A 12,637-nucleotide genomic window follows, 5' to 3' on the forward strand; every position below is an offset into this window, starting at 1 on the left:
TTTTTCTGCTTGGCTGAGGGCGGGTGTAGCTCTGAGCTGGTGTAGCTGTTATGTAAGTCCAAAATGGTGCCTGCTCTATTGTCTTGCTTGCCTTTGTAAGGTGAGTGGAGAGAGAGAATCATGTCCATACTGATCCCTTTTATTATTTTTTTTCTCTCCTCTAGTTAGGCTTGTGTACTTCCCCCACGGGGCTTCAAGTCTCGTTCCCTCTAGGCTCTTCCTGCTACTTTTCCGCTAGTGTCTCGGGCTACTGAGGTTTTGCCTCACCTCCCTGTCCAGCACTGGTGTATTGACTCAGCAGCTGGGGTCCCGAGCTGTGGGCACCCATGCCCTCCACATAGGTCCACCATGTTCTATTAATTTTGGAAGAATTTCCACTGCAGTTTTTTCCCTACCTCTTCCCTGAGACTGCAGTATCTCCACTTTTATTAAACTATCTTTTCCTGGACTATCAGTGAGCTCCCTCCCTATTCTGCCATCTTGGAGCCCTCTCCTCGGGGACTAGCTTATTTCACTAAGTATAATGGTTTCCAGTTGCATCCATTTTGTTGCAAAAGATAGGACTTCATTCTTTTTATGGCTAGGCAGTATTCCTTTCTCTCTCTGTCTCTCTCTCTCTCTCTCTCTTTCACACACACACACACACACACAGTTTCCTTTTTTTGAAGATGTATTTATTTATTTGACAGGGTTACATAGAGAAGGAGAGGCAGAGTGAGAGAGAGGTCTTCCATCTGCTGGTTCACTCCCCAGTTGGTTGCAATGGCTGGAGCTGCGCCCACCCGAAGCCAGGAGCCAGGAGCTTCTTCCGGGTCTCCCACGCAGGTACAGGGGCCCAAGGACTTTGGCCATCTTTCACTGCTTTCTCAGGCCACAGCTGAGAGCTGGATCAGAAGTGGAGGAGCCGGTACTCGAATTGCCACCCATATGGGATGCTGGCGCTTCAGGCCAGGGCATTAACCTGCTTCCCCACAGCACTAGCACCCAAAATTTCTTCATCCAGTCTTCAGTTGATAGACATTTGGATTGATTCCATATCTTAGCTATTGTGAATTGAGCTGCAATCAACATGGAGTACAGATAACTCTTTAATATGCTAATTTCATTTCCTTTGTGTTATTTCCAAGAAGTCGGTTGCTGGGTCATATAGTATATCTATTCTCAACTTTCTGAGGTATCTCCATACTGTCTTCTACAATGGCTATACTAGTTTACATTCTCACCAACAGTGAATTAGTGTACTTTTTTCCTCACATCCTTGCCAGAATTTATTATTTGTTGATTTCTGTATGAAAGCTTTTCTAATTGGGGTGAGGTGGAACCTCTCTGTCATTTTAATTTGAATTTCCTTGATGGTTAGTGATCCTGAGCATTTTTTCAAGTGTATATTGGCCATTTGAATTTCCTCTTTTGAAAAATACCTGTTCAAGATTTTTGCTCTCTTTCTCTTTTCAAGATTTATTTATTTATTAGAAAGGCAGTGTGACAAGAGATACTCCATCCCTGGTTCACTTCTCAAATTGCTGCAATAGCCAGTGTTGGACCGGGCTGAAGCCAGTAGCTTCATCCAGGTCTCCAATGTGGGTGGCAAGATCCCACCCAAGTAATTGAACCATCTTCTGCTGCTTTCTAATGCACATTAAAAGGGAGCTGGATTGGAAGTGGAGTATCTGGGATTCCAGCTGGCATACTAATATAGAATGCAGGCACCCAAGCAGTAGGTTAATCAATTGTGCCATGATGTCATTCTTAAACTAGGACTGTTTTAAGCAACTATGATAATCATGAATCTCTGTGCTGAGGTTATGGACAGAAAAATCTTTTCAGACATTTCATTAAGAATAGGGAAATAGCGATCAGCATTACAGTGTAAACAGTAAAGCTGTTGCCCATAACACTGGCATTCTGTATGGGTGCTGGTTTGAGTCCTGGCTGCTGCACTTCTGATTCATTTCCCTGCTAATGGCCTAGAAAAACAGTGGAAAATGGTCCTGACACTCACGTGGGAGACCTGGATGAAGCTCCTGGCCCTGGCTTCAGTCTGGCCCATCCCCAGCCATTACAGTCATCTGAGGAGTGAACGAGCAGATGAAAAAGCTCTCTCTCTTCCTCTCTCTCTGTGCCTCTCCCTCTCTCTAAATGTGAGTTTAAAATAATCCAATACATCTTTGAAAATAGAATATGGAAATAAAATATTTTGCTTTTAAAAATGTATAAATATGTTTGTTTTACTTTATGCATTATGCTCAATATCTCAATTCAAAAATATCATCTATTTGTAAAAACATGACTGTTCTAGAGAAGATAGAATGTTGTAACCTTTAGGCTCTTTCCAGTTCAGATCATGTCTACACAAAGCTCACTTTAATTAACAAATTATATTATTTGGTTTCAGATTCATCTATAGCCTCAAACTGTTGTATTGTCCAGGAATCATCGTTGCCATGTTTATAGGTTGTGGCAGCCACAAAATCCTTGTGATGGCTACATCGCAAGTGAGAGCCTAGCTATCAAGCTCTCCTTTGCTTTTTGAGCAAGTATCTAGCTGTAACTGCTTCGGAACTTAATTTTTATGCATGGGAAATCAAAGTGGCTCAACTTTCTGGATTGTGAATCTTCAGGGAAAAGGTTCAAGTTAATTTAATCATGTTTTGAGCCTCCGCTAAGTGTTCAGTACTATGCCACATACTACATCTGGAAGGGGAGATAAATGAAATAGAATTCTACCCTGTTTATTTAGAGCTCAGATTTTTGGCACCTGTAAATGTCTAAAATACTTGCAAATTGAAGTACAATAAAGAAGCCTCCAAGTGCAATCATTCTTTCCCCCAAATAACTAAGATGCAATGTTTTTGGCTAATTTTCCAATGAAGGAGTATTCTGTTTGACCCATAACTACAAAAACCAAACCCAAATAGTGGCAATGTATTGCAATTTTCATAAAACATAAATTACAAATTATGAAAATGAAGTGCCTTGAAATCAACGTAAAACTGATAATTTTGTGCTATTTTTAGAAGAAAGGGTTTTAAAAGGCTGAGGCCAGCGCCGTGGCTCACTTGGCTAATCCTCTTCCTGAGGCGCCAGCATCCCGGGTTCTAGTCCTGGTCGGGACGCCAGTTCTGTCCCAGTTGCTCCTCTTCCAGTCCAGCTCCCTGCTGTGGTCTGGGAAGGCAGTGGAGGATGGCCCAAATGCTTGGGCCCTGCACCCGCATGGGAGGCCAGGAGGAAGCACCTGGCTCCTGGCTTCAGATCAGTGCAGCTCACCGGCCGCAGCACGCCAGCCATAGTAGCCATTTGGGGGGTGAAACAACGGAAAAAAGGAAGAGCTTTCTCTCTGTCTCTGTCTCTCTCTCTCTCTCTCACTGTCTAACTCTGCCTGTCAAAAAAAAAAAAGGCTGAAAAAAGTTAAGGACTTTTTAATAATTTTGCCAATGACTTCTCCCATTCTCTTTTTAAGGTTTATTTACTTACTTGAAAGGCAGAGTTTTACACATACACATGCACACACACACACACAGAGAGAGAGACAGAGACAGAGACAGAGAGACAGAGAGAGAATCTTTCATATGCTGCTTCACTCCCCAAATGGCTACAATGGCCAGCACTGAGCCAGGATGAAGCCAGGGTCCTGGAGCTTCATACAAATTTCCCATGTGGGTTCATGGGTCTAAGCACTTGAGCCATCTTCTATTGCTTTCCCAGGCACATTAGCAGATAACTGGATGGGAAGAGGAACAGCCAGGACAAGAAGCGACACTCACATGGGATGCTGGCTTTGCAGGCTGCAATTTAATTGACTATGTCACAATGTTGTCTTAATCCTTTGCTATTCAAATAATTTTCCTTTCATGTGTCTGCCTTAATATCATTCTTGTTCCTTCTTTCTTGGTTAACTGATCTTACTCTACCGGATTCTCAGTGGCTGTGATCAAAATAATTGTGCAGCATCACTTTTAACAATTTCATGCAATCCTGAATATTTTACAAGATTTGCAATTTCACCTTGAAATTGATTTCCATTTTATTGTCCTATATAGACTCATAGAAGCAAGAAGAAATGCTTGTCTAGAAACTAATTTTACGGTTCATTAGTGGATAATTTGTATTATTATAACTTTTGCTTTCTGCATATCCTCTTAATTTCTGGGACTTCGGTAATGGATACTTCGATAATAAGGATCACCTGCCCTTATGTCGCCTATAAACCAAAAAAATTCAGAGCCTGTAAATTAGATCAATATTACTAAAGTGTCTTAAATGCTAACCTGTGCTGTTTAATTATTAAGAAAAATGTACTTCTGACTCAGATTTAAGCCTTGAGTGAATACTTTCATTGTCCTAATTATTAAAATGTGAATAACTTCTGTCTCCCCTAAATGATTGTGAGCTTCCTGAGGGTAGGATATCTGGCAGCAAAACAAAGAAAATATCCAGCACGATGGGAGAATATCTTTTTTTAATTTTTGTTTAATAAATATAAATTCCCAAAGTACAGCTTTTGGATTTGAGTGGCTTTTTCTCCCCCATAACTTCCCTCCCACCCGCAACCCTCCCTTCTCCCGCTCCCACTCCCATTCCATTCACATCAAGATTCATTTTCAATTATCTTTATATATAGAAGATCAATTTAGTATATATTAAGTAAAGATTTCAACAGTTTGCACCCACACAGAAACACAAAGTGTAAAGTACTGTTTGAGTACTAGTTATAGCATTAATTTACATTGTACAACACATTAAGGACAGAGATCCTAACGTGGGGAGTAATGCACAGTGACTCCTGTTGTTGACTTAACAATTGACACTCTTGTTTATGGTGTCAATAATCACCCGAGGCTCTTGTCATGAGTTGCCAAAGCTATGGAAGCCTTTTGAGTTCGTCAACTCTGATCTTATTTAGACAAGGTCATAGTCAAAGTGGAAGTTCTCTCCTCCCTTCAGAGAAAGGTACCTCCTTCTTTGATGGCCCCGTTCTTTCCACTGGGATCTCACTCACAGAGATCTTTCATTTAGTTTCTGCCAGAGTATCTTGGCTTTCCATGCCTAAAATACTCTCATGGGGGGAGAATATCTTTTTTTAAAAAATTATTTATTTATTTATTTATTTGAGAGGCAGAGTTACAGACAGAGTGAGAGACAGAGAAAGAGAGAGAGAGAGAGAGAGAGAGAGAGAGAGAGAGAAAGCTCCTCTATCTGCTGGTTCACTTCCCCAAATGGCTGCAAAGGCTGGAGTTGGACTGATCCAAAGCCAGGAGCCAGGAGCTCATGTCTCCCAAGTGAATGCAGGGACCCAAGCACTTGAGCCATCTTTTGCTGCTTTCCCAGGCTATCATCAGGGAGCTGGAATGGAAGTGGAGCACATCCATATGGGATGCTGGTGCCACAGGCAGAGGCTTAACCTACTACACCACAGCACTGGCCCCAAGAATATCGTTTGAGGTAGTACTCACTCTATAAGATTGTTTTTCTTGTCCAGATCCAAGGCATCGCTTTAGCAGTGTCTCTCAAACTATATCTTTTGGTATTCTGATTTTCTCTGAAATGTAAACAAACATTCCAAGAGAAAAAGTGTCTATATTCAAAATGAATTGAGACAGGAATGTGCAGTGGTTCAGCCACTATGGAAAACAGCATGGAGATTATCTAAAAATATCACTTCTGGGTAAATATCCCAAAATATTGAAATCATGATCTCAAAGAGATATCAGCATTTTCACATTCATGGCAGCACTATTTACAATAGGCAAGTGGTGGAAGCAATCTAAATGACCATCTACAGATAAAACAAGAATGAATCAGGAAAATGTGACAGGGTCCTGTGGCACAGCAGATTAAGCTGCTGCCTGTGACATTGGCATCCCAAATCAGAGCACTTGATGGAGTCATGGCTGCTCTGTGTTTTTTTATTTAGTTCCCTCCTGCTGTGCCTGGGCAAGCAGCAGAAGATGGCTCAAATGCTTGGGGCCCTGCCTCCCATGTGGGAGAACCAGATGGACTTCTAGGCTCCTGAATCTGGCCTGGCCCAGATCTAGCTGTTGCAGCCATTTGGGGAGTGAACTAGCAGATGGAAGGTCTTTCTTTTTCTGTATCTCTTCGCCTCTCCCTCATTCTGTCTGTAACTCTGCCTTTCAAATAAGTAATAAATTTTTAAAGTTTATAGTGAAACTATATGCCATGTTATGCCAGAAGCAGCCTCATACATCTTGCATTTACCATGTCTCTTGATCGCATCCTTTCTTCTTGCAGTTGGTTTAATCTCATGTTGTTTCGTTTGGGAGCAATTAGTAATGACATACATACATACATCATATAGCCCAAGTGTGCAGTAGGCTGTATTTTCCAGGTCTGTGTAAGTACACTCTATGACATTTACACAACAAAATCATCTAATAACACATTTCTCAAAACATATCTCAATGTTTGATGCATGACTGTACATGCAATGGAATATTATTCAGTTTTAAAAAGGAAAAAATATCGTCATGTTATAACACAGATGAACTTGAGGACTTTATGCTAAATGAAATAATAATAGGCACAAAAAGAAAAACACTCCATGAATCTACATACATGAAATCTCAAAAGCAGTCAAACTCTTAGAAGTTTCTATGTTTGGGGAGTTGTGCTCAATGGTTACAGATCTTGAGTAATGCAAAAAGAAAAAGTTCCAGAGATTTGCTATAGTTAACAATACTTTGCTGTACACTTAAAAATGATTAAGATGGTAAATTTTGCTTTGTGGCTTTTAGCACAATAAAAATTAATTTGGGAAATGTTGTGTAATACGGAATCTTGTTTTAGAAGTTCACCTGTTAGATTTGCATATTATTACCACTGAGAATCACTCCAAAAATGAAATTTGTTTACCATTCTTTAGCCCGTCATTTCCTAAACAAATGACTTTGGGAACAGATTTTTTTCTGACTGTTAATGAGAAATACTTATTAACATCCTGAAGAACATCAGTGTTATGTGGACTGTAGTTTGGGAAATGCTGACCACAGAGGCCTTCCCCCAGCACAATACAAAAAGAAGAAAATATTTCCAGGCAGCTATAATAGATTCCGTTTTGGAGATCACATAGTGAACAGATCATGTGCTGGAAGAGCCTCAGCACTTTTGGTTTTTTGAACATTAATAAAAATCATTGTAGTGGTAAATAAAAATCAAGAGCTATAGAAATACATTTAGTGAAAACTGTGTTTAGATCAATGGTTCCTAAACCTGGTTGAATCTTCTTGGTTGCATTAGAAGCTAGGCTTGGAAACCATTGCTTTAGGAGTTTGAATTTTGAATAACTATGGACATATTAAGAATTGTTAAAATTTACATATTAGCCTAATGTAAGGAAATGAGGGCATAGATCATGGATGAAAACAGGATAACAAACACAACTTGGACTGGAACCAGAGCAGAGATTTTTGGCTAAGGGTTGCAAGAATGACTGGAAATGAGTCAAAAATCTATATCCCTGTTAGTGATGCTTGAAATTATTTGTGTATTAACATGTACACATTCATGCTAAATTTAACTGCTTAATAAATTACACACATAGTTTACTACATAGGGTAGGCATTTTTACTCCCAATATGTAGGTCTTGATTTACAAATTTCTTCTCTTACTATCAATGTGATTTGGATTTTCTTCTTTGAGAACTATAATCTTTTCTAAAAAAATTATTGATTTATTTGAAAGGCAGAGTTAGCTATGCAGAGGCAGAGAGAGAGAGAGAGAAAGAGAGAGAAAGGTTTTCCATCCATTGATTCACTCCCCAGATGGTCGGAATAGGCAGAGCTGGGCTGATCCAAAGCCAGGAGCCAGGAGCTTCTTCTGGGTCTCCCACACAGGTGCAGAGGCCCAAGGACTTGGGCCATCTTCCGCTGCTTTCCCAGGCCATAACAGAGAACTGGATTGGAAGTAGAGCATCTAGGACTCGAACTGGCACCCATATGGGATGCTGGCACTGCAGGTGGGGGTTTTACCCACTATGTAACAGAGCCAGCTCTGAAAATTGTTATCTTGATTTTTCACAGAATAAGTGGATAAGCTAAAGTGTATTCATTGCACTGTGGTACTAAGCAAGACTTATTTCTGTTTGGGTTATAATGTCTACATGTGAAACAACCACTAGGAAAAGAGACAAGGAATCGAGTTAAAAAAAGAAGCTCAAGAAGTATACAACTAAACATGAAAATATGAGAATATAGCATAAAATAAATTTAGTGTGCAAACTCTCTTGTTAAATAAGCATGAACTCATACTGAGTCAACACATAAACCATTTAATAGCCTGTATGAGAAGACGGATCATAACAAGACCATTCAAATTTACATGGCTGATTTCAAAAGCCAAATGATTTTTTTGAAAAAATAACTCCCTAAAGAATGGTGGTCTTCGTCTGGAGATTTAGAGTTGATGCATACTCAACATGGACATAAAGATGGTAGAACAAGCCAATTATGAACCCCTCCCAACCTGATAACTTAAAATTCAACCTCCAGGATTTTACAACTTTAATTCTAAGGTTTGTCTCTGACATTGAAAGAAAGCAAAACAAAGGTATAAAGGGCAGTATAGGACAGAGGGTGAGTTAATAGGTGCTCCAGCTGGAAGGCCTGGGTTCAAATGCAAGTCCAGAGTGATATTAGATAAGTTGCCTTGCCTCATCCAGGTTTTCTTTCCTCAACAATAAAATGTGGGATGATAATTACATCCATCTCATAGGGTTGTATTAAATAAGATAATAATTGTAAAGCATTGAGAGCAGTACCTGCTGACACACAAAAGGCAGTCAATAGGTGGTAGCTATTGTTATTATTAGACACTGATCGCTCACTGCCAACAAGTTTCAGACTCTTTTCACAGCCATGGCTGTTACAGAGAAAATAAGACTCTATGTGGAACAGGCAGTAGAATTGGGGTTAGAGAGGTTAGAGAAGGTGAAGGACAAAATTCTCTTGCTGAATATTAGATATCATGCATGCATGCTATTCCAGTTCAATATTAACTTTTTATTTTACACAGTTTGGATAAGTTTCACTCCAGATGATATTTATTTTCCTACATCTATGTGTTATTTTACATTTTTTAAGGATTAGTAATCTTGACTGAATTGAGGGAGTATGCCCTTGATATGCTAATTATAATTGCTATGCAAGTAATGGATCCTGATAGATTATTTTGTCTTAGATCAGACCACTTAATGTGGCAACTGCAAAAGAACACTGTTAACAGTGTCAGAGCTATTTTTTTAAGAAAATGCTGTCAGTAAAAAGCAATCACTTAATACCGAGAAAGCCTTTCTCAAGGCAGACATAGTTCCTGTCTAGAGTAAAGTCATCAAGAGGGGGATGGGGCTAGGCTGAAAGGGAATCACTTTCCGGATGCTGAATTGTTTATTTTAATATTGCATGTGATGTTTGAGTTTCTCTGTCAACCCAACAATGCTTCTAGCCCTTGACTTTCTTTATTTTTTTAATCACCTAAATATATACTTGATATGAACTGCAGATCACCTTGTCAAGTCCCTGTTTAATTTTACTATGATTGTAGGAACAGAGAAGTAAGGAAGGGGTAAGTTAAAAGGCAAATTTCCCAGGAGACAGCCTCCATTCTCTGCCTGTGACCTATATAGCCTCTCACCACTTCACAGCCCATATAAGTTTTTTCTTATCCCTTATCTTCTAAAATGCTCCATGCTTTCTTGCCTCTGTGTCTTTTCTCATTTAAATCATTTTCACTGACATGTATTGAGTGTGTATTAGTCCATTTCTTGCTTCCATAGTGAGATACCTGAGGCAAACTACTCTAAAAAGAAATTAAGTTTATTTTGGCTCGTGGTAGTGGAGGTGCAAGGTCTAGTGGCCTCATCTGGTAATGGCCTTCTTGCTAGCAGAATCCTGAGATAGTGGAGAACATCATGTAAGAAGAGATTGAGAAAGCACATGTCTGTCTGTGTGTCTTCCTCCCTACTTATAAAGCCACCAGGATTCAGTCCTTGGACTTCACCCTGGTGACTTTATCCAATCCAATTCTAGTCACTTCCCAAAGGCTTAATCTCTAAACACCATAGCCAGGTTAAGTTTCCATCCCTTTAATAACTGAAAATGTGAATTAAATTTCAACATATGAAGCCTTGAGGGACACTCAAACTATTTTATAGCAAATTCTTGCTATGTGCTGTGATTTGTTCAAGGAACTGGAGTTACAGCAGCGAATTAGACAAAGTCAGTTCTGGGGTAAAATACTTTTCCCCTATCTCTGGTTACAGATACTACACTTGATCTTAGCCAAAGGCCAAAAAGCAATTCTCTTTTCTCTCTATCTTTAGATCCTTCAAGACTAGCTCCAAGTCATCCTATCTTGTGTCTTTCTTCCTGACAAACTGAACTTACAAGACCTTTTCTTGCTTTCAACTAGCACTTGGTTTGTACACCATTTGAATCATTATGTGGTCTATTTTGCACTAGTTGTTAAAAATTTTTTTGACTTCAAGTAACAAAATACCTAACTAATAGCAGCTGAACCACAGGGTATTCAAGAAAGAAATGGTTCTAGAGTTGATCTGGCATCACAATATCCTTAAGCAGTCAGGTTGCTTTGACCTTCCACTCTGCTTTCTTTAGTGAGTCAGTGATATCTTCTCTTGTGGTTTGAAAATGGCTACTGTAGTTCTACATATCAAAAAAATTTACATTATAATAGCAAAAACAGGATATAAGAGGGCAATAGTAGCACCAAAAGAGCTTTCTTTGTGCGTTTCTCAGAAGATCTAACTGATTTTCAGTCACTGGCAAAGGAATCAAAGATTTTCGTTGTTAGCTTAAATTATTTATTATTTATCCTCTAGGTCTGGACATGTTGGTGTCAGAAGAGCATTGGGATCTGTTAGGAGAAAAAGGGTGAGAATGACTTTTTCCTCAGACACCAATCCCATATGCCAGAGAGTTCATAATTTTGATGTGCATATTTTTTAGCTGTGATACTTTGGGCAAATTATCAAACCCTAATTATCAGATAAGGCATCTGCAAAAGTGGATATAATAGTACTTACCTCACAATATCTGTCTATGAGCTTCAAATGATATTATGCCTGTAAAAACGCCACACACATTGCAGATGCTAAAAAAAGTTTTTCCTCTATTAAACAGAATAGGGATGGCTCTAGAGCAACACATCAATAACCATGCTCCCAGATTTTGATCTGTAATATGATTCCCAGGTAATACAGACAATTATAGTGAAGCTTTGTAATTTGGTTCTATGTGTTGGCTAAATGATTGCCTATGAATGTAATACAAGGAGTGTTCAAGGAGATTTCTAAATCTAAAAATGCTTTCTCTACATTTCCTGTGGCTCATGTCTCCTGTTATAATTCAATGGCTCTGAGAAAAATAATAAAGTAAACCATTTATCAGGCAATAGAGCCTTACTATGAATTTTATAATCATGTCTTTCAGATGATAATTAAAGTAGGTTGAGGGATGTGGGATAGGTTTAGAATGTCAAATAGGGTATGATCAACTCATATTTTTCCTTTAACTTCCAGAGATCTTGAAACAATAAATTAGTTCACACAAAGGTATTAATATCTAACTCCAATGTGGTGTATTAAATAGTCTAGCTCAATTTATACTTTCCCATCTGGGTCAGGCTCTGGAATTTTACAGATCTGGGTTTGAATCTCATCTTAAGTGTGAGTGCCTGATCTGAAGCAAGTCTCTTAACCTTTTTGAGCTGTATTATCCACCAGTAAACTATTTGAAAATAGTGCTAATCTCATAGAGTTGAAACCATCAAATGGTATGTATATAAAGAGCTTATCACAGTCTGGCACATGATATGTGTGAACAAATACTCACTATTATTATTGATAGTTATTGACATAAACCTAATCATTGAAATCATTGTATGGCATAGAAATAGAGAAGATAATTTTCACCTTGCCTTTGAAGAAGCGACTGCATAGAATTGGACTGATTACCCTTACATCTTACAGAATGTTAATGATGGAGCCAGGGCAAGACTATAAACTTACAGCACACAGACAGAGGTTCTTTTGCCTGGATTAAAGAGGCTCTCACAGACTCAATGGTCCTCCTGACCAAGGCTAATTCCTACTGACACAGGCCATTCATGGCACCTATTTTGATAAAGCAACTGAGTTAAGAACACTGCCTTTTATTAACAAATAATGTGTGCTGCAGACATTCCTGGCGCTTAGTCCATCCATCACCTCATCCTTCTGACTTAGGCTCCAGAAGGATCACACTCACACATGGATTGGGGGTCACAAATGGGACAAGATGGCCAGTGATCACATGTGACTTTGTTGTTCTTCTTCATCATTAGACACCCAGTACTTAGCCCAGAGCCTGTCACGTGGTTGGTACTCAATAAATACTTGCAAAATGAATGAATTATTTGGTAATTTTAAGAGCTGAAAATGTAATGGTTTGGTTGTTTTGTTTTGCTTGAATAAAAATATCATGAACTTACTTGATTATTACAACCAGATCATTTGTGTAAAAAGTATCTTGTTCTAAAGATAGAAGGTAAGAACGAATCAGCCAGGCTAGGGTTTTTAATTTCCCCAATACAGATCTGGACTTTGGACAAACTTTCATTTTATAC

The 12,637-nt window shown here is 38.9% G+C and overlaps 1 pseudogene; it reads right to left on the bottom strand.

Moving 5' to 3' along the window:
- Positions 1–10,155: 10,155 nt before the first annotated feature.
- On the bottom strand, positions 10,156–10,312 carry LOC133753960 (U2 spliceosomal RNA; annotated as a pseudogene).
- Positions 10,313–12,637: the final 2,325 nt, after the last annotated feature.

Source organism: Lepus europaeus, chromosome X, assembly GCF_033115175.1.
Source record: "Lepus europaeus isolate LE1 chromosome X, mLepTim1.pri, whole genome shotgun sequence".
Lineage (NCBI taxonomy): Eukaryota > Metazoa > Chordata > Mammalia > Lagomorpha > Leporidae > Lepus > Lepus europaeus.